This window comes from Durio zibethinus, chromosome 11 (assembly GCF_047325235.1).
Source record: "Durio zibethinus cultivar Kanyao isolate XHJ-2024 chromosome 11, ASM4732523v1, whole genome shotgun sequence".
Classification (NCBI taxonomy): Eukaryota; Viridiplantae; Streptophyta; class Magnoliopsida; order Malvales; family Malvaceae; genus Durio; species Durio zibethinus.
This window is the reverse complement of record NC_143172.1, coordinates 5,334,389-5,358,936: the sequence shown is the minus strand read 5'-3', so window position 1 is coordinate 5,358,936 and position 24,548 is coordinate 5,334,389. Positions and strand designations below refer to the sequence as shown.

The 24,548-nt window shown below is 28.0% G+C and overlaps 1 pseudogene; it reads right to left on the bottom strand.

Moving 5' to 3' along the window:
- Positions 1–2,557: 2,557 nt before the first annotated feature.
- Positions 2,558–23,213, bottom strand: LOC111290102 (uncharacterized; annotated as a pseudogene).
- Between the last annotated feature and the right edge of the window lie 1,335 nt (positions 23,214–24,548).

The window sequence follows — 24,548 nt, the reverse complement described above, 5'->3', positions numbered from 1 at the left end:
TAATATTATATTATAAAAAAATATTATAGATATACTTGTCCCATGTATAGCACAAATATAAATTTTTAAATTTTTAAATAAGAAATATTTGATAATTTTTTTAATTGAAAGAAACTAGCAATTTGCTTTACCCTAATTTTTTGAAATTACATAATATTTTTAAATATTTGATAGAAATCTAAACTTAATTTTTCAACATTGCAAAAAAAATGGATATATTAAAATGTAATAATATATTTATTATGCTAATATAAGCCTTTCAACATTTCACTCGTACAATTCTTTTAACGTTATAATATATATGTATATAACAAGAATTATAATCGTTTACTCTACCTAACTTAAAAATAATTTAGTAAATTATTTTAACAATCTAATCTATTGCTAGACTTTGCCCCAAAAGAATTACATTTGGCTAGACATTTTAAAATTCCTCGTGTGTAGGTACTGGCTCCTGATAATATGATTTTTGCTTAAATATTGGAGGCTGGCAGTCGAAACTAGTCGGTGACGGCGTTGTAAAATTTGCGTAGATGTAGACGTACTGCAAGTAGACAAAATAATAATAAACTCTATTGTACGATAAAGATTGTAATGAACCACAGATCTGAGCCGTCAGCCTCCGCAACCCACGTTGATCAGTGGGTCTGGAGTCTTTATCAAATCGCAATCAGCGTTGATTTTGTGACCCTATAAATCCGGGATTATGGCGACACGTGTTTTACTCTTACGGATCATTAAATCTCGTCATGTGAGTGCACGTGCAGACTTACAAAATTTTCAGTGGGGACCACCCACGTGCTGGCAATCCTTGCATGAAAAAGGTGCTTCTCTGCACGTGTTCTACCAAACGTGGACGAATCATCTATCAACACGCGGCACATGTGATGCTACGTCTCACATGCTTGTGACCACCGGTTTGTTTGCTGTGACTTCAATTGTGAGGTTGAATTACACCAAAAGAGAAAAAAAAAAAAACTTTCATTTTTCAAAAACTTTTCTTAATTTAAAATGTGAAGTAAATATTAAATTTACGAGAGAGTAAGTTCGTGAAAAAGACAATATTGAGGTATCGAAGAGTTGAAGGAAACGTGATTTAAGGATAATATGTTCTGTTTGTATTCATCAAAACTATAGTGAAACGATGGATTTATTTTATTATTTTATATTTTGTTTATGAGAGGGAGGGATTTACTTTTAATTTATAAATAGTAAATTACTTATGTGATTCTGTCGGACACATGTTTCCTTTTTGGAGTGTTTCTTTTTCCGTAAGTTGTGGTGAGGACAAATTGTAACATGCAGATTGCAGAAGGATGCTAATGAAATAAAAGGCAATCTGGGATTGTCATTTTCAACGCTTTTACTGTGATTCTCCCATTACTGATAAATAAAATTGGGAAGAAAACTTCGTCGTTGGCGAGGTGTGGTGAGCAGGAAGCTACTAAACCAAGTATTTCTTCGTCTTTTACTGAAGTTAGGGTTTTTACCTAGTACTATGGTCCTTTATCAAGGTTATTGCCTTGTTTCAATATAAAAATTAATTGTACTAATACTTTCAATAAATAGCTAAAATGCGAAAGAGTTTAGCAGCCACCGATGTTGGGCAAAAAAATATGACTATGGAAATTGTTTTTTTTCAGTATTTTCTTTTCCACCATGGAGGAGGACAAAGGATCGAAGTTCTATCGGGCCTTCGGCCTTTAGGGATAACGCAAAAGCGTAACCAATTATAGCTGAAAACTGCAAAGGGAATATGTGGCGTGGCAGGATGAGACCCCAACCCAACCCAACAAACTCTTCTGTCCTTTTGCTCCTTTTCTTATGGGCCTCAGCAAGGAGCAGATTGAATTCAGATCAATCAAGGGCCTGCTTTGGAATACCATGCTCAAATGCAAAGTTAAGGCCGAGGGAGTGTTGTTTTGTTGCCTTCGGCCTAAAGGTGGGGGTGGTTTTGGCCGGGAATCTGATCCATTAGTTGGATCATTAACAGAAGCGGAGGTTTAAGTGAGACCTAATCTAGTCTACTGCTGCTGGGTGGTTTTACTAACCAGCTTCAAGAACTGTGATGCAACAAGCCAACCCAAAAGAAGTCCCACTCAGCTAATGGCCCTCAGCCCTCAGCCCTCAAGCAAGGATGCACAGAGCACATGCATATTGGCACATTATTGCGCAGGCAAGCACTTTTACGCACGCATGCAAGCAGTCTAACATACATAATAATATTGCCCTAATTCCTAATGAGGTCAACGGTAAACACTTGTTTCTGTAAGAATAAAGATGTTTATCCGAAGGGCGTTACATGTCCTGCATGGGATCCTATAGCCAAAAAACTTTAGCAGTACACCACAGAAATGGCAAACACCTGCATTTTATAAGAAGGTTTTGTTGGCTTTCCCCACTGAAAAATTTCGTAGATGACATCAATTATTACCTTAAAGGAGCAAATGTCATATCCTGACTTCTGTGAAAAACAAGATTGGCATCATCATGTAAATTTTCCTTTAGGTTTCTATTTCTATTTCTATTTCACTGAAGAACAGAAACAAGGCCACTTTTTAAATTGAGAAAGAGTAGTCAGTTAAAAAAAGTACATTACATATTAATGTATTCTTTTTCCCAGTTTTGGTTGCTTGTTTAAATCAAAATGGCACTAGTCCTTGCATCCCTCCTTACTCAACGGTCGCGAGGGAAGGTCTAAGGAGGAGAGGCTCCGAGTTACAGGCATTAAGGGTGTCATAGGTGCCTTCTTATCATACCAATCAATTATCACCTCAGCTCTTATCCAATCCATCGTTATCATCTGGCTCTGTTTTTGCCCCGCCAAATACAGGCAGCTGCATGTTAGCCTTTGGTATTTCAAGCCACTTCTTGTAAGCACTATCCGCCTAAAGCTCATGCACATCCAACCTGAGGTTAGTGTCGGTGTAGTGGCAACGAATAAAAAGACAGTTGTAAGGGTTTTTGACAAGAAGCTTACATAGGGCTCGGCAGAATTATGCACAATCAAATCCTTGAAATCAAGACTGCACTTTCCACTGCCATCCCTTAAGATAATCAAGTTCTCTGTTCCAGAATTTGTTATGTAGACCTTTACCTGTGCAAATGCAATGTAAATATCAATCAAAGCCCACTTTTGACAGAAACAACCTTCTGTGAACAGATAATCAGCAACATTAGCAAGGCTAGAAATGCCCAGAGTTGCATCATATATATGGACAGTCTAATCATTAAGACGTACCTAATTAAAATTATCAATCATGTCATTAGATCAAAAATAGAAAGTATATACTAAATGCTTCTTAAATCATCATTGAAAAAACAAACAAAAGAACAATGTTTGACAATGGATAAGTGTATTCATTCCAGCCAGGGCGCAGCAGCCTTGTACTTAATCCACAAATTTAGCAATTTATATGCCTTTAGCGCTGTTAGCTAATATAATTATTATTAGCCATCACAAATCTTGGCTGTTCCTGATTGGTAATCTCATTAAAAACTTTTATTAGTTAACAAGGATTGTACAAACAATTCATGTTATGTATTTGTTCCTGCATCCTATTATTATAGCAAGCAGAGTAGAGTGCCTGTTCATGCAAGATTGCAAGGCCTTCTGATGATGCCTGAAGACCTTTAAAAGCTTTTCGAAAGGCCAACTACTGCAAAGAGAGACTGCTGCCAATGGGTACTTGTAGCACTCATCTCTAAAAGGAATAGACAAAAAAAAAAAATTCAAAAAACAAAATGAGCTAAGCTGATGTCTATAAAAATTTATTAATTTCCTGCCCACCCAATTTCTTTTTGGCTGTGCTTCGCTAGATGGCACTAGAGTTTATTATTTATTGAGTAATCAAGACTTATTCAAACCAATAAGTTAAACTGGAACAAAGAAAGAAGAGTCAGACACTTAATAAGCCACAATTTGTGATTTAACCTAACATGATTTATCAAAAAAAGGAAAAACATGATGCTTGCACATAACTTGCAGTATCGTTTAGAAATACCTTTTTGTCTTGCTTCTTTTGGAGTTCAACATCTGTTTCCTCTAACTGAACAAAAGCAGGAGCAGAAATTTTAATGCTAAGAGGTCCCTTTCCCTTGTTCTGAAGCAAAAGTGCTGGATGTGGAGATTCTGGAATATTGCGACGCAGAACAATAGAGAGATGAAGAGAGAGATAAATTTTGTGCAAAGTGATCATCGTCAATAGTGATTATTCATACTCTTTTCTATTGTTTGAGACCTGTAAGTCACAACCCTTTTATAAATGTCTACAGCGTAGAATGTCATAACCAAAGAAACAAGGAAAAATACTTAACAATATAAAATTGTATCCCGGTTAGAGGACACTTACCATTTCCTGGGACTAGCAAACCTGCAGCAAACCTTTTATTCTTATCCATACACATAATGTTAGATGAATCGCATTCTTCAAACCGGAAGCCATTGTTCCCCATTGTTGTTGGCGGCGATCGTGTCGTGACCGAGTCCTGTGCATTATCTTTATCTTTAGTCACGTCCTCAGAATTTTCCTTTTCCTCACCATCAGTCTTTCCTTTAGCTTCAACATTTGATTGCTCCCGACCCTTGTGCTCATCATCACCTTCTTTTTCACCATCCGTCTTTCCTTTTGCGTATTCTCGCCTTCATTTGAACCTGATTGCTGGTTCAAATTGCTCTTACTTGTATCACTCCGATTACCTCCTGATCCATTAATTTGATCTCCTTTATTATCTATCGGTTCTTTAACTTCAATCAACTCCGAACAAGATTTAGAATCACCGTTTTCTTTAACTGGATCACTGTGGCATCTACATTCTGCTTTAAACCAGTCGTTTCATTCAAATTCCCCTAAAAAACCAAAGATCAATTAGAAACTATATCTTGATCCCATGAATAAAATTAAAGAATTTAATTAACTTTCTCCATTAAAAATTCATCTTTGGATCAGAACTAGAGCAATCAACAGCAACTAGCAGCAGAAAAAGCCCCATCAAAATAACATAATTTGTTTCCATATTTTAAGATAAACCCACTTTTTGTGCTACAAAAGGACCTATTTATTCCTGACTTATGTTCATCATTTGATAACTTCACATCCTTTGGATAGGAGTTTAACAGTGGGGAAACGGAGTAGTTTGGGAGTTATAAGCGGAACGCAGTTCCAAGGAAATAGCTGAATGATTGTTTCACTTTGGTTTTTACTCCCAATCGTTGTTTTTTATTTATTCTTTTTTCAATTTGTGAAGCAACGTTAATTACTATAGGTCAGTCTTGTTCTATCGTTAACTTCAACAAAAGCCTTCAAATATTGAATCTTGTCTTGTTGAAAGTATGCTACCAAATACAAAATGTTCGATGGAAATCAAGATGATACTATAACTTTTTTTTTTTCAGTTTATAAAGCAAGCAACGTTAATCACTATAGGCCTTGTTTTTGGAAGTCTTTTCTTGTTCTATCGTTAACTTCGAGAAAAGCCTTCAAATATTGAATCTTATCTAGTTAAAAGTATACTACCGAATACAAAATGTTCAGTGGATATCAAGTTGCAGACAAATTTACTGAATATTGATTCGTAGAGAGTTCAATCAATTAATCAAACGGAGTTGTGGTACTTGGAATAAAGCATCTATAGAAGGGTTATTTATTGAGATGAGGAAGCGTTGCAAACACGTAAAATAAGATATGTCAAGAGATTAAAGAGAGGAAGATTGGAGTAGACTTTAAAGTATTGAATATAGCGGCAGATGATGAAGCAAGGTTGAGTAAGGAAAGAGAATAAAGCTAAGAAAAAGATTTAGGAAGAGAAGATTATGAGGAATCTGTCAAGGTCTCTAAAAGTCTCCCATCAATTGTGAAAACTCATATATATATATATATATATATATATATATATATATATATAAGGTTCAAGAATAGAAGTTATATATCTTGAGCATTGAATAGAAAAAATGGAAGAATTGACTGTTATAACATATATTTATGTATTGTTTAATAAGAGTTTAATTAGTTTGTTTTTGGTAATAGGCATAGTGAATTTATCTATTCTAAAGAAAAGAAAAAAGCATTTATATTTCAGGAAATTGTTAAGATAAAACCTCTTAATTATTTTCATATCTAATCTATCAAGCCAAACTCTCCAGAACATCCTAATAGTGGAATTAACCCAAGAACCTTGTCATATTCCGAGCTTATTTTCATTTCTTCTTTTAGTGACATAACATTTGGTGCAATGTTTTTTGTGGAATAACTCTTAGTGAATTAACTTGTGTTTCAAGAATTTTTGGTAAAAGTGTTGGTCTTGTTTCTTGAGGAAGTTGTTCTAAGAATAGTTGTTTCGTAAAGGCATTGTTTCGTAAAAGAGTTATTCCTTAAATAGTTATTCTGTAAACAGTTATTTTGCAAAAAAAAGTTGTTATATGAATAGTTGTTCCAAAAAATAAACTTTATTGAAATAATCTTATCACCTGCTCCATTAAATAACCTTTATGAAAACAGTTTTATCACTTGTTCTGACTTATTTTTAATTTTAACAACTTTAGAGAAATTTAAAAGAATAAAATATTAGTAACCAAAAGCAACTATTTACATTTTGCCCCCTGTATGAAAATTCTTAATATCAGAAGTTGTTATGCACTAGTATAATGAAAGAGTAAAAGTAAAAGATATATGAAAATAAAATATATTTTTTCTTGTAATTTAAAGATGTATGATACAAGTTTCATGAAAAGAAAAAAAAATTACATATATATATTTGTGACTGTATATGTGTGGATTCATTGCCCCTTGCATGAAAATTGTTTGATGAAAATCAAAGAATGTTTCATGCATATGATAAGCAAATTTTAATGTTGTAAATCAAAGAATTACCCATTAGACACGTGATGTATGAATTTGTAAGCCATAATGTTAGTGTTTCTTTAAAAAAAAAAAAAAGAAAAACAAGTAATGCAAGTGTTTTCCCAGAGCAAATAGGTGAACAAGTAGTGGAAGTGTTTATAAAAAGATAGGAGAATATGAAATAAAAAGATTTCCTTAAAAAATAGGACAATAAGTAATAAGAGTGTTTCCCTAAAAAATAGAAGAGCAAGTAATGTAAGTGCTTCTCTAAAAAAATTAGAAAAATTAAAAGGTATAGGTAATGAGTGTATTTTCAAAAAAAAAAAAGGTAAATTATTAAAAGGAATAGGTAAGGGATTATTTTCCTAAAAATAGAAGAAATATTAAAAGGAATAGGCAAGAGAGCGTTTTCCTAAAAAATGAAAGAAATATTAAAAGGAATAGTTAAGGAAGTGTTTCACTTAAAAATAAGAAAACTATTAAAAGGAATAGGTAATGGAGTGTTTTCTTAGAAAATTAGGAAAAAATGAATATGTGATGGGAATGCTTCCCTAAAAAATAGGAAGAAATATTAAAAGGAATAGGTAAGGGAATGTTTTACTTAAAAATAGGAAAATTATTAAAAGGAATAGGTAATGGAGTGTTTTCTTAGAAAATTAGGAAAAAATGAATATGTGATGGGAATGCTTCCCTAAAAAATAGGAAAAATAGTAATAAGAGTGTTTCCCTTACGAAAAATAAGAGACCAAGTAATGTGAATATTTCCTTAAAAAATAGAAGAACAAGTAATGAAAGTGTTTCTCTAAAAATAGGAGAATAAATAATGAGAGTCTTTTCTTAAAAAAAGGAGAACAAGTAATAAGAGTGTTTATCTAAAAAAATTAAGAAAATAAGTAATTGGTGTTTCCTTTAAGAAAATAGGAGAATAAGTAATAAAAACATTTCCCTAAAAATGATAGAATAAGTAATGAAGATGTTTTCCTAAAAAAAGTAATGAAGATATTTTCCTAAAAAATAAAAGAACAATTAATAGGAATGTTTCCCTTAAAAATAAAAGAATAAATAATGAGAATGTTTACTTAGGAGAACAAGTAAAATAGATATTTTCCTAAAAATAGTAAAACAAGTAATGGAAATTTTTTTTTTTAAAATAAAAGAATAAGTCATAAGAATACTTCTCTAAAAGGATAAGAGAACAAATATTGTAAAATAAATCAAGTATTGTTTAGGAGAACAAGCAATGAACATCACTTTTTCTAAAAAAATCAAGATAGCTAAAAGGTACTTGACAAATTGAATCACTTATTTTTTTTTAGAGAATAGTTCTACTCATGATTGTTTCCTAAGATGATATGCTAGCAGTTTGAGTTTTTTTTTGGTATAACGAGAAAAGCTTCATAGAGTAATGTATGACAATCACTTTTTAAAGAATGATGAATGAAAAATTCTTCATGGGAAACACTTTTTAAAAGTGAGTTTAAAGAATATTTTTTGAAGAAAAACATTTTTTTTTAAATGTTGGAAAACACTTCTTAAAATAATATAAAAGAAATTCTTCTAAGAAAAACATACAGGTACATTATAAATTTTTTTGAAATACATTTTAGAGAATGCATAAGAAGTGGTTTTTGAAGTAGCATGTTGAAATTTCCTTCTTTTTTTTTTTAGAATGCTAGGTAACAAACATTTTTTAAGATACTGATAATGTTTTTTGAATTGTTGCACATGAAGTTTTTCATAATAAAAAGTATGCAAGAGATTTCAATTATCAATTAATTTTATTGAAAGAATTTTTATTTATGTGTGATTGGACACCTAGGTGAATCTATCTTTTTTAAGATTATCCTAAGTCTAAGCTGAAGGTCCCTAAAAATAATAAGTTCTAATATACATCAACAGAATCGGTTACATGTAGAGAAGGTATTAGCACTCTTTTACGCTCAAAATTGATACCAAATTAATTATGTGTTATATTACCTAAGCCTTATCAAAGATAGTTTTATCATGCAAATAAATCAATTACAATCCTTTTATCTATTTCCAAAACATAATGGACTAAAAATCCCATCAAAATATCAAGTAATTATGCAATCATGCAATAAATATTAAATCATATCATGCAAAAATTATCATGCAAATATATTATAAATCATATCAAATATCATTTAATAATATCATGCCTACATCATGCTAAAATATTCATGCAAGAATTTCATGCAAATATATTAATTATCATACAATAATAATAATAATTATGTAAATATATAATATCATGCAAATATAAAATATCATACAAATATATTAATAACCATTTATTCAAATATATAATCATGAAATCAAATATAATCACACAAATATATTAGTAATTATGTATAATCATTCAATTATGCATATAATAAATATAGAAACATACAATAAATATCATTCAAATATAATATTAATCATGCAATAACATATAATATCATATCATGTAATAAATATAAAATTATGCAATAATAATAAATAAATAAGTAAATAACTACGCAAATAAATATATTAATAATCATAAAATTACCCAAATAAATAAATTAATAATCATGCAATTTAATATTTAACCATGCAATTAACAATGTAAATCATGCAAATAAACATACAATTAAATATATAATCATACAAATAAAAATATATAAACCATGCAAATAAATATGCAATTAAATCTATAATTACGTAAATAGTAATATATAAATCATGCAAATAAACATGCAATTAAATACATAGTCATACAAATAATAATATATAAATCATGCAATTATGTAAGAAATAATATATAAACCATGCAAAATATGTAATTAAATATATAAAAGTTATTCAAAAATCACAAAAAAAAAGGAAGCAAACATTACTTTAATGGATCACAGGTTCCAACAATTTTTCATCTTTCAAAAATTTATGCTTCCTACTATAAATCTTAGCCTTCCCTAAAAAAACCTTAAACCGAATATTCTTGCAAAATTCTTTTGCTTGATTGCTTAATCCTTGTTGATTCAAAATTTTGTCCAAATTTTTTCTTTTTTTAATGACCTCTGTTTGATTTTGAAGTCAATTGCTGTCAAGCCCCTCTTTTTTATCTTAGATTCAAGGTCCTTATATAAGGATTGAATTCCTTTCGATTTAGAAGAAATTAATTTAACTGAATTTAAGATTTTTCTCTAAAATTTATTTTCTGTGTAATTTTTTTTAATAAATTAAGGCCCAAGTCTTTCCAAAATTATTTAACCATTAAAGTTAAAATCTGAGATTGAATCCAAGAGTTGAATTGAATCCAAGATTTTTCATGCAAAATTTCACATTTTTTTCTTTTTTATTTTTACCCTTTTTTATTTTTTTTACTAATTAACTTTGACTCTTTTGGTTAAAAAACAAAATTAAACAAAAAATTAAACTATAAATAAAATTTAAGGCTTAATCTTTGGACTTAAAATTTACTTTTTCAATTAATATTCAATTGCATAATCAAAATTAAAATTTGAAACCTAATGAATTTCGAAAAATCGTCAGACATGATGAGGTGTCTACATGTATTAGAACATTTAGAATAATTTTCAATAAAGATTTATTGTTTTTTTAATAAATAGAACAAGAAATGATTTTTTTAAAATATTATTAAGATAAATCATAGTTATCATATTTAATTACATGCATTGATTTTAAAGATAAATATGAACCACCAAGGATAAGACTATTAAGAAATCCAAATAGTGATTTTTAAGAAATTCGAGTAACAATTCTTAAGAAATCCTTAAATGAAAATTTTTTTTTAATATTGCCAAAATATTGAATATTTTGGAGAATTTTTCAATAAATAAGATTCTTATTTATTTTTTCAAACTAAAAATAAAAATATGTTTTTTTACAATAATTTTTTTTAAAAAAAATTAATTTTTAAATACCAAAATTAAGATTTTTTTTTATCAAAATTGAAAGATAATACATAATTAATTGGTACAATTTTAAATAGGTGCTGTGAATGTGCTAATCCTTTCTTACCTGTAATTGACTTTCAAACCCAAACTATTTTCACAAACCAAAAAATTATTTTGTTAATAAATTTTAATTAATTTTAAGATTTTATTAAAAATATAAGTTTTAATAGGTGACAAATCAAGCCTAGCCAAAAAGATTGGTGGTGATTCTTTTTGTTTTCAAATTCATCAGCCAAAAAAATATTTACGACACTCATCATTTTTCTTCCTTCTTATTTTTCTCTTTCCTTTCTTTTTTCTTTTTTTTTTCTTTTTTTTTCTTTTTCCCCACGTCTTAAACTCGACACCTACCTATTTTTTTTCTTTCCCCTTATTTTTTGCTTCTGTCACCTAAGCTATTCACTTTTCCCTTTTCTTAGTTGTAGACGAATGGTGCCCAAAAAATAACCAAACAAGATTTTTTTGTTTTAAATTAAGTCTGGTAAGGACTATGGTTTTTGTTTTGTGCTAGTGGGATTTTTGGAGGCTATGGTGATTGTGGCTATGCAGGGGAATTAGGTTATGGGTAATTTACAGAAGGAATATACAACAGATGGTGAAGGAAGGCTGAGTAGAGAAAAAGAATAAGGTTAAGAAAAGAGAATTGCAGAGATAATTTCAGAGAAATTTATGAAAAATCTGTCAAGGTCTCCAAAAGTCTCCCATCAATTGTGAAAACTCTTATTTATAGGGTTCAGGAATAGAAGTTACACATCTCTGAGTATTGAATAGAAATAATGGTAAATAATGAGAGATTAATTGTTATAAAAGATATTAATATATTGTTTAATGAAAGTTTAATTAACTTTTTGGTAATAGGCACAGTGAATATAAAAGTTGACTATTTGTTTTAAAGAAAAGAGATAAGCACTCTTATTTCAAGGAAACATTAAGAGAAAATCTTTTAATTATCTCCATATCTAATCCACCAAATCAAGCTCTCGAAAACATCCTAATAGTGGAATTAACTTAAGAATCCTGCCATATTCTAAGGTTATTTTGGCTTCTTCTTTCGGTAAAATAACATTGGATGAAATGTCTTTTGTGAAATAATTATTAGTGAAGCAACTTGTGTTTTAAGAATTTTTTATAAAGGTGTTAGTTTTGTTCCTTGAAAAGGTTACTCTGAAAAGAGCTGTTTTGTGAAGGCATTGTTCCATAAAAGGAGTTATTTTTTGAATAGTTATTCCGCAAACAACTATTCTATAAAAAAGATTGTTTCATGAATAACTGTTCCGAAAAATAACATTTATTAAAATAGTCTTATCACCTATTTCGTTAAATAACTTTCACTAAGATAGTTTTATCACCTAATTTAACTTATCCTCAATTTTAATAATTTTAGAGAAATTTTAAAAAATAAAATATTAATAACTAAAATCAAATATTTATAACAACTTTACTTAATGAAAGGTCCAAGTGTGGAACATACTAGCCTCGTTAGATGTCATAGAATAAAATCCTGAGCTTTCTTAAAAATGAATTGAAATTACAGTCAATTTTGAGGTGGTCTTAAACTCCTAAATAATTGGTCAAAAAAAAAAAAAAAACTCCTAAATAAATATTCCAAGAAACTCAACATTGATGAATTGGAAGAGTAGCACGCACTTGATATTTATAATAGCCCGGGAAAAAAAGAAATCCAAGATTTAAAGTTTCTTTCATGTTATAGCCTAGGCAAGGAGAAAAACAGAAATGGGCCTCGCCTTTTCAACATTGACCCAAAGTTTATAAGATCATTGGCTAAGTCTTATCTGCGATTCGAGTATGGATAGCAATAAATAGAGAAACTTCCTCAATTTTCATGAAAAGACCTCATGTTGGTCAATTACCCCAACTGAAATCGGCCTGGAAGAAGAGACCATTAATGGAGGTCTAATAGGGATTTCTCCCGGAGTGCTTGACAAATGCATATAACTGATGGGGCCATCCTAGCTTCTGCTTGGTGTATTGGTCTGCCATGGACAAGCCTGTTTAGCCCATGTCTCTTTCCTATTGTAAGTTGTGACTTTACCCATTAGGCCCAATTTAAGTTCTGTAGCTTTCCGCCAACCTGGTCCATATGCATACCCCACAATAACAAATTAGTACTTAACAGGCAAAAAGTTCTGTGAAATGTATCGTACCGAACATGATCTCCCGATATTGCTACACGGAGAATTCACTATGCCTATGATTTTTAATCAACAAACTAAAACATGATATTTGGCAAGAAAATAAACGATAAGAAAAAAGATAGCGTAAGTTTACTTGAAATGGGAACATCATAATTCATAGCCTAAAACTTTGAAGAAAGTCAACCTATCATTATCAATCTGCTCCACAGTTAAAGTACCCCACCTTGGGTTGGCGGTGTGCACGTCGCCCACTTGGATAAAAGTCAACTTACCCTAATCTCAGGGTTCATCTGTAGATCAAGACAAGTAGCCAATTAAAGTCTAAACCTGTTTCAGCATGGATAAGAATTTCTATTTCATAATCAGTCAGTTAAATAATTGAGAAGCTTAATAACGATTTTGCTTCAAAGTCTTAAAAAATGGTGATGTTTTAGTCTTTATAGAAGACACCAATCAAATTTGTCAAACCGACCATATAGAAATGCTCAAATATTCCTGGAAGACCAGACCAAGACAGCTCATTGAAATGAACAGGAGAGGACCCTCATTAGACAAAGGTCGCACCTTTTATCCAGTATATTTCTACTCTCTATTCTAACGCTGCTTACGTTTCATCCTGTTTTAAAGATTGCAACAATAAATTAATATCCTTTTGTGGTTACACTGGACATGAGGAAATTACCAAAAGAGATAATAAAGAAAAAGGTTCTCCAAAAATATTGGTTTTGTAAGCAAGACTGAGTCAAAATCGCAGCCCATCCAGTCCCCCAAAATTTGGGTGGCGAGGATGCAAAACCAGTTGGTAAATGCTAAATAAATACAAAATGAAGTCAACCATTAAATAGGATGATTCAGGTTCTATTGTTTTAACATTTTAGAAATCTACTCTTAAAGTGTAAACGAAAACTCAAATTATAAGTTATAATATCCATTCATTCCTTCTGTCTTGAAATACAGGGTCATGTTTTTTTTTTAAGTAAATACAATAACTATATTGCACAAAGATGATAATTCTATTACATCCCATATTTTAATTAGTAAGCTTGAACCTTTCATTTCCGGTTCCTTAATTCACATTTTAACTTTTTCTTTGATGTGTGTATTGAATTACACTATGAACGATAATTTTCTCTCATCTCGTAAAATTTGTATTTTAAAATTCAAATACCAAACTTTCAAAATAAAATTTAAAACTTTAATTATTGGTTCTTGAGAACTGAATTAATTTGCTTTTTAAGCCCGAGAAATATTCATATCTTTCATGTGAAACGATAAGTCTCATGTCTATATCTCATGTTATTGCATTTTCCTGGTCTCAATGTATCAAGTATGTATATCTATATATATATATATATATATATATATCAATCACTGGGGTGTCGCAATGGTAGGCCCAAACTGCATGACTTGTATGCCAAATGAACAAACATGGAAGATTACAATGAGGGGGGACCAAATATGCATATAGCAAAGACAATAACTATATTTCTGGCTAGAAGAATAATTTCTTTCCTCTCTCTTTAATATCAGTCAGTCAATAATTTAGCTAGCCGTAGTTGACGGAAAACACACGTCTCATCATTCTAAACAAAGCCAAATTCTCTCTTTCTTCCCTATCCCAAATATAGACAACCCTTGCATGTGTCAAAATGGCGGTGGCCATGCTTTGCAAAAAGCCAGGGCCTACGTTTTTTTTCCTGTGCACACTGACCGATTCACATCTACGCTTTTTTTTTTTTTTTAATCGATTTAAGTTTAAAACTTTCATGGTGAACTCACTTGCTATATAGCTATCTTATCCAGGCCAATATGTATTCAACAAAATGCTGTAATTTTTCAACTGCAAAATACGGGAAAAAAAAAAAAAACCAATCATGAATCATCCAATTAATGATATTGTTGTTTTGAGATTGCGAAATGTCACATTTCAACTAGTGAAATATTTGGCATTATCGAACAATTTTCTAGAAGCAATAAGATGAAATATAAATAGATTTATTTTTGATACACTAATAGAAAAATTTTTTAAATTTCATAAACATCATTAAAAGACGATCATATATCATTTTTTTTTTGTACAGCCAATGTTTAAAAAAAAAAATAAAAAAAAAAGAATTTGCACAAGTATTAAAAATTTAACTTCAACTTTATTAAGATTCATGTTTTAAGAAAAATGGATTAATTATTTAAATTATATATATTTTTATTATATTCTAAGAAATATATATGTGTTAACTTTATTTATAGAATTTAAGAACTCAATCATTAGAGGATATAATATTTTAAAGGTCAAAGTCTCCATACGGTCCCATCATTTTCCATTAAATTAGAAGAAGGTGGTTTTTAACTTTACATACTTTATATCAACATCAATGATTTGATGATAGAAAAAATTTGATCCTTAAGTGGATATGCTTAAATGATTCCACATTTCCCTGTATGCTTAAGTGAGATACCTTTTTCTTCTGTTGTCAAATGGCTAGGACATGCATGCTGCAGATAACGAGATGGTTGATCAGCTGTCCGTTTTTTCTTTCTTGACGTAATGGTTTAAATGATATGAAGCCATGTCTTGGCCTGAGATGGTAATGGTAACAACAAAAATCTTTAGTGAGTGAGTTGATTTCTTAATCTTTATTTATACATAATATTTTACATTTAGTCTAAACCCAAAATACGAACTAATTAGAATCTGTTTCGTTTGAATGAAACTTCCATAAAAAGTGTAGTTCGAGTTAAATTATTTTAAAAGTGTTGTCAAAAGAAATTAAAATAATATTTGATAAATTTAATACAGAAATATTGTAAAATGTTCAAAATTACTTAATAGTATTTTATATTTTTTTAATATATAAAAAATAAAATTGTTATTTTTATTAACAAATCTTTATGTAAAAGAATTAAATAAAATAAAAATATATTTTTGTTAATTAAAATAAAAAAACAAATGAAATCAATAGAAATTTTGAACAAAATAAGAAAAATAAATGTGAAATAATATAATCTTTTTTATAACTTTGTGAATTATATAAGAATAAAATGAGAATGTAAAATAATTTCATTAAAATACTTGTTATTACCATTAGTATTTCTTGAAAATTTTTGACTTATGATTTTGCTTAAAAGTTCAAATCTGCTTCTTGAATAAGTTAAAAATCCTTAAATTTTGAAAGTATAACACAGGATTTATGCTTTTAGGATAAATAAGCTATTTCATAAATTTGACCCAACACTCACTACGAATGAATTGAGCCAAAAAAAAAAAAAAAATCAAGACTAATGTGATATACTTCATATTTTTCTCAAATAGTGGTAGTAATGACCAATCAAAATAAAAATACTGTATATTTTTAATTGACACAATATTCTCTTGTATAATTTATTATTTTCTTATTAATTAATCAGAAAGATATCATTACATTAAACAAAACTCATACAGTTTATATTTTTTAAAAATAAATGAATAAAAATTTGTGATACTGCCCATAAAGGTGTGATCCAATGGCAAGACATCCATGTAATACTTTTTATACTAATTAAAATTTTCAAAAACACATATTTATCAAAAACTCAAAAAGAATAGATACTCTCACAATAAAATAAAAATATTCTTTCATAAACTAAACGTATAAAAAAGAAATTTGCATCTGATAATTACAGATATCGTCACATAACGCAGGTTGTTTTCTGGTATGTCATGAATGTGAAATTCAATGTGTGCCTTGCATCTAAGACAACATCTTCCAATTAGGGAAGGTAAAAAGACTCGAATCCGTCGAGTTTTGATCCGATCCGACCCCTTAAGGTCGATTTTTTTTTTTTTGAAAATCGGATATCGGGTCGGATAGTGTAAAAAATTTTCGGGTTCGGGTCGGAGTCAAGTTTTAGGCAAACCCGATCCTACCCGACCCGATATATATAAAAAAATTTATTTTTTTAATTTTATATTTAATTATATATATTTTATAAATATTTAATTTTATATTTATATTTAAAATAATATTTTATTAATTTCAGATCGGATCGGATCGAATTTAATTTTATATACTGTTGGATCGGATCGGGTTCGAATATTAAAAATTAAAAAAAATTTGAATCGAGTACAGATTCGAATATTACATATTTAAAATCAGATCAAATTCGAAACGAACAAAAATTCGTCGATCCGACCTGTTGCCATCACTACTTCCAATCCTTCACCTGCTCTTAGTGACTCACCTCATGATAGATGTTTGTATAAGATATAACTGATCTTAGTAATATATTTGCAATGGGAAAGTCAATTCTTTAATTCTCTCAGTTTTCATAGCCCTCAGATTCCAATATAGTCACATCATTGCCACACCGGCCCCATAATTTTTATTTGTTTTTTGCATAATATATTTTATTTATTAATTCTTGACCATAAGAATAAAAATCATATTATATTATTTTATCTTTCGCAATAGATCGAAATCTGTATTTTCGCCTTCCCAGCGTATCTATCTACAACTTATTATTGACACACAAAACGAGTTTAATTAACTCTTAATTAATTTTTGAATCTTTCTAATTTTGCTACCTCTAATTAATAATTCTTTTATAAAACTCTGCCGTCTGGAATTTAAATTTATAATCAGACTTTTTTAAAATTAAAATTTATAAGAATACTATAATAATAAAATTATAGAATATGTTCTTTTTGTATAATTTAAAAGTTAATATATATTTTAAAATTTATAAGCCATATTAAGAAATTGACAAGTGTTCTTTTTTGTTATATTAATTTTTTATATTTTTTAATATCTTTATAAAGACGTGTATCATTTTGTTAATGTCAAAGTTTTTAAATTCCATTAAGATGGATGAGATAATTTTTATATCTATTGACAACAAAAATTAAAAATTTGCTGCATAATGACATATTCCAGGACTGTGTATTTAAAAAAAAAAAACAAATTTATAAAATAAAAATAAGACATGTAACAGTATTTTAACATCGTTTATTAATAGAGTGGAGATTAAGAAATCTCAATATAACAAGGAATTTGGTACCTATTATCAATTGGTTTAATTAGTTAGATGTTTATCTTGAAATTTAACATGATATTAGAGTATAAGTTTTCCTCTTTTATTTTCCTCGCCATGATAGATTTGTGATGCTTACATGTAAAATTCATGATACGTAATAGGTTGGTTGCTCCTATAGCTAAAGGAAAGTATTAGAATAGCAATAAATGAAATCTCTCATACGTTAAATTAAAAATAATTTGAGTATATAAATATAATAAAAGTATCACAATATATTATCAATTAATTTTATGTCAAATTTTCATATTAAAGTTTTAACACATGTAGAACTTAAAAACAATAATTAACTTTCAAGCAAAGTCAAAGGATAATATATTAATCCTTGGCGGCTTTCGGCTTTAAAAAAAAATCTTTTCTTTAACTAAATCATATGTACATACACATACATACATACATACATATATATATATTATAATATACATAGATATCTTGATAAGATTTATTAAATGAATATATAGATAACTTTTTTAGATGACATGTAAAATAAATTTTTAAATAAAATAACTTTCTTTTAATTACAAATTTATTAAAATTTATTAAAATATTAAAATTATTCAAATTATAATTACAACTAAATCAATATTGGATAAGTTTTTTAAAATTAAAAATATGAAAAATATATAATCAAAATTAAATTTCTAATAATTCATATATAAATAATTGAAATATATATATCTTTTTATCTTTTAATATATATATATATTATAATATACATAAATATATTTGTAAAGATTGATTAAATGAATTATATGAATAACTTTTTGAGATGACACATAAGATAGATTTTTAAATAAAATAGCTTTCTTTTAATTATAAATTAAATCATCTAAAATTTATTCAAATATTAAAATTATTCAAATTATAATTACAAACTAAATCAATCTTGGATAAGTTTTTTAAAATTAAAAAAACGAAAAATATATAATCAAAACTAAATTTCTAATAATTCATGTATATAATTGAAATATATATCTTTTTATCTTTTAAAATTAATCAAATATATAAAAATATTAAAAAATTATTAGTTATCCAAAATTAATTTCTAATAATTTACATATATATAATTTAAGCATATATCTTTTATCTTCTAACATTAATTTTCCAATAATTTTATGGTATTTATCAAATAAATAAAAGGATTTTAAAATTATTAGTTATCCAAAATTAATTTTCTAATAATTTAAATATATATCTTTTATCCTTTAAAATTAATTTTTTAATAATTTAGATATATATTTTTAAATTTAAAAAAAATCAAATTTAGTTTTATCTTAATAGATTTCATAATAATTTTTTATTATGCAAAAGACTAAATTTAATCTCTAGATAATTTATATATATCTTTTAAAAATAACTCATTATTTAACATAAATTTTATTTAGTGTTTAGTTCTTCACTTTTGTTTGCACCCCCCCCCCCCCTTTTTTGGCATTAAAAGTGTAAGTTATATAAGTATTATTTTTCTTTTTATACATATTTATGGTAACTCATTTGTCTTTAACTTTATTTTTTTTTCTTTTTGTAAGTGTTTATAGAATGTCATTTGTTTTTAACTTTGATTCTTTTTTTAATATAGTATAAAGTGTAAAGTTATAATAACATTTATTTGTATACTTTGTAAGTGCTGTATTGTAGACCTTTTATTATTATTATTATTATTTTTTTTATTTTATTTTGTCGAAAGGAAGAACTAGATTAATCAAAAGATAGTGCAAAACATAGTCACCCCTGCTGCATCATCATCAAGCAGGGTCAAAATACAGTCCGGAGGATCAAAATATAGACAGGAGGATCACAAAAACACACAAGGGTGTCATCATTACGATCCCTATTAGAAAGAACATTATTTCCAAATCTGACAAACGCATCAGCACATTTTTTCTCTTCCCTAAAGACATGCATGATACGGTAACTATTAAGATCTTGCAGCAACTTCTTACAATCGCAAATCAAATGTTGTAATCTGATGTTAGAGAACATCTTTTGATCAAAGAAATAACAGCAGTTACATCAAGTTCCACTTCCAGGCAAGAGATATTAAGCTATTTAGCAAGCATTAAGCGATACCTAATAGCCCATGGTTCAGCAAGAATATTTGTCCCATGACCTAAAAATTTAGCAGAACCAACAACCCATCTTTCTTTTTGGTTTTTAATCAAATAATTTTTTTTCTCAATTCAGCTTTAACTTTTACTATTTTACAATCATTTTAAATCTCTTATAAGCCACCTATGGTAATACCTTTTTTATTATGATCTAAAACAAATAGAAACTTAATTATTATGAAAAATCTACCAGGTAAAGTTCCATGAACACTCTGTTTAGACCATATACATATTTAAATTTTTCGATAAGATACAATTTTATTTTATTAGTCCTACGTTTTCACTAATGCACAAGATCTAATTTTATAGTGCTTATCAACTAAATAAAAATATTTAAAAATTATTAGTTATTCAAAATTAATTTTCTAATCATTTACATATGTATAATCATATATATATAAATATATTTTTATAGCACAAAATTAATTTTCTAATAATTTTATGGTATTTATCAAATAAATAAAATTATTTAAAAATTATTAGTTATCCAAAATTAATTTTCTAATAATTTATATATAATTTAAATATATATCTTTTTATCTTTTAAAACTAATCAAATAAATAAAATATTTAAAAATTATAAGTTACCAAAATTAATTTTTCAAATAATTTTATAATAATATATATAATTTAAATATATATTTTTATCTTCTAAAATTAATTTACTAATAATTTAATGGCATTATCAAAGAAAAAAAAAGTATTAAAACATATTAGTTGCCCAAAATTAATTTTCTAATAATTTAGATCTATATAATTCAAATATATATCTTTTTATCCTTTGAAATTAATTTTTTAATAATTTACATATATATCTTTTTAAATTTAAGAATATCAAATTTAGTTTTACTTTAATAGATTTCATAATAATATTTTATTATTCAAAAAGACAAAATTTAATTTCATGATAACTAATATGATATATATCTTTTAAAAAGTAAGTCATTCTTTAACATAAATTTTATTTGGTGTTTAGTTTTCTACCTTCATTTGCATTTCATCTTTTTCTTATATTATAAAGTTTAAGTTATATAAGTATTTTGTTTTTTTGTAGGTTTTTATTGTAGGTCATTTGTCATTTAACTTTCGATTCTTTTTTTAGATATTATAAAGTGTAAAGTTATAATAACATTTATTCTTTTATTTTGTAGATGTTGAGCATAAGCATTTTATCTTTATCTTTAACTCTTCACTTAATCAGTTCAATTCAGCTTTATGTCTACTTTTGACTTCTAACTCTCAATTCAACTTTAACTTTTTTATTTTTTTGATCATTGTAAATCTACTTATAATCCTCTTATGGTAATTTTTTTTTATTATGATATACAAACAAACAAGAAATTAAACTCAATAAATTTATTTTAGTATTAGGGATGAATATGCTACTTGCTACATACTAGACCACAAATTAAATATGTTAAAAAAGCATTATTTCAATAGTGATTATAAAATAATTAAAACAATGATAAAAATAACTAGGATATTCAACCTTTCAATTTCAATTTTCTCTCTTGGATTAGAGTTAGTTGCTGTTTTATTCTTAATGTTGAAGGTATGGCTTATGCAATACAAATTATGTTTTGCATTAAGTCATTTATACTATTTTTTTACTGTATTATTTTACATTGTTTTGTATAATTAGATTTCTACGTCATCACATAAAATTCTCTCTTAAATTTGGGTAAACATAAATATGTATGATATATATTATTGTAGATAAAGATAGTATAAAGTGAAAACATGTTGCTTGTTTCTTACTTTTGTTAAAAAAATTATTTTTTTATGATAAATTAATCAAATATATAAATTTTATGTAAATTTTAAATATTTGAATAAATTTAAAAAATATTAATTTATATGTATACGCATATATTAAATAAATAAAATTATTTTATACATTACACGAATAATAATTTAATTAAAAATAAATTATTTTTTAAAAACTTTATTGTTCTTTTTTTTTTAAACTTTAAAATGATGTCTTGATTGTTCATTGTTAGAATGTGCATCTAAAAATTTAAAATAATGTTATATCTTGGGACTAAATTTATCATTATTTATTTATACCACATTTCGTTTCCTAAAAGCTCCCCATTCCCCTACTTCGCTTTCTAACTAGCATTCGTTCATAAATTCAACAATAATTTTGTAATTAGAATATCAAAACCACCCTCCTTTCCCCTCAACTAATTCCATCCCCACCTAAGGTTGGCAAATCAACCCAAAATCGTCGGGTTCTGACCCGACCCGACTATTTTAGGGTCGGATATTTTTTCAAAAATTGGGTTTAAGGTCGGGTCGGGTCGGTTTTATTTTTTAAAATATCGGATTCGGGTCAGGGTCGGGTTTGTATGAAATCCGACCCTACCCGACCCGAAATATTTACCAAAGTACCCTTAAGATATATATATATAATTTTTTTTAGGGTTTCTGAATTTTAATTTCTTTTCGCCACTCTCTCGCCTGTAACGTCAATGATTCCAATTCCTTCTTTTGCTTCCAAACCTCATTATTGGTTTCAGCCTTACTCTTCTCACATTCCAAAACCCTATTCTCAGTCGTTAGCTGAAAAACCCTATCTCGTCATTCTCCTCGGTCAAATCAACAACTCACTCTGTCACCCCTTTTCCTCCATAGCTAACTATCTCTTCATTGTCGCTCTCCGTAATCAGATCACCAACTTCATTATTCTGACTCTTTAAAACCTTAACTTCATCCTCAAGTACAAGCTTTGAGGCGTCTAATGTCCTAAATCTAATTCAAGTGCTTCACAGTCACTTTTCCACTTTAGAACCTCCAATTCCAGCTTCAGAAACCTTGCATCGACTTTCTTTTTTTAACAATTACTGGAATTACGAAAACAGTGGTAGGCAGAGAAGGAGACAGAAACGTTGGTGCTTTAAAGATTAAATTAGGATCGAGTCGGATAAAATTCGGATAAATAATATTTAAGCGGATCGGAATCGAATTTTTCAGTTACAACCTCCGAGCGAGGGTGGATCGGGTATCGGGTAGAAGCATTAAAGCATCGAATCGGAGGTGGAGAAAGTGAAAAACCGACCCGCCCCGCCCCGATGCCATCCCTATCCCCACCTTACCCCCAATAAAAAAAGCTATTGTCATCGTGACATCATTTGTTAGTGAAATGACGTCGTGTACTTTTATTTGGCCGAAAGGAGCAACGTGGCATTGAGCGGCGGTTGCGTGCCCGAGAAAATCTTTAAACGGAATGAACTGAAATCACGAGAATTCCTTTTTCTAATTTCTCCTCAGGGCCGGTGGCTCAATAGGAAGGCGACACGTTTTCGTCGAGAAGAAACCATAGCACTTGACACGTCCGGCTCAGGAGATTGGACCACTTGCTTAGTCGGCGTCGCCCTGCTGTATAAGTGCGACCAAGTCCCTATCCCGCCAAAACTCAACTTTTTCAAGCCTCCCTCATGCCCAACCGTTTCCAACTATATTACATTAACCTCTCTTTAGCAACAGTTTTACCGACAATTTACATCTACCCACAATAATGTTTCCGAAATTTCTTTATTACCCTTTCTCAAATGATAATTATTACCTTTGAAAGTAAGTTTCAAATATTTGCATTGGCTTGCAAGATACTAATTAATATAAATTTTGAGTATCTAAATTATTCACAATTAGATGTAAAAATAAAACTCAAAGAAATGTTAAGGAATGTGATTTAACTTTGAAAAAAATACGACTCAAGTTAATTTATATACGAAAAAATAGATCAAATTGAATTTAAAATCTAAATCAGATAATTTATATTATTATGATTAAAATTTAATACTTGGCATGTTTAGAGTTAAAATTTCAATATTTCAAATCTTTTTTCCTTCTTGTAACTTTCTTTGTAAAAAAAAAAAAAAAGTGAAAAGATCACATTCGAACATGATAGATATATTTTAGGTGATTAGAACTAATAAATGAATATAAATTTCTTTCAACTTCTTCTTTTTAACGCATTTAAATTTCAATAAAAAAAAAGTAAGGATGAAATTAATTCATTCTAGTTGGTAGCAATAGGCTTGGCTCGTGAATCTTGACATTTTGACACTTAAAAAAGAAAAAGAAAAAAATAGATAATCTTACTACTAAAATAAAAACATTGAGCATGACAAAATATTATGGTAAGGAAGTGCAATATATTAAGGTTGTTAACATTCTATTGAATAACGCTTTGAATTTATTTTTTTTTAAATTATATATGTTGATATCAGTTATTTTGGTATACTATTTAAAATTTTTTAATTTAGTATAAAAGATATTTATAAATATATATGAATTTGTACATAATAATACTATTAATAATCTGTAAAATAAATATACAATATCTTCAAAAACTAAATAAATAAGTTTAAAGGTATAAAAATAATATTATCAATTTACTATTATATTTTT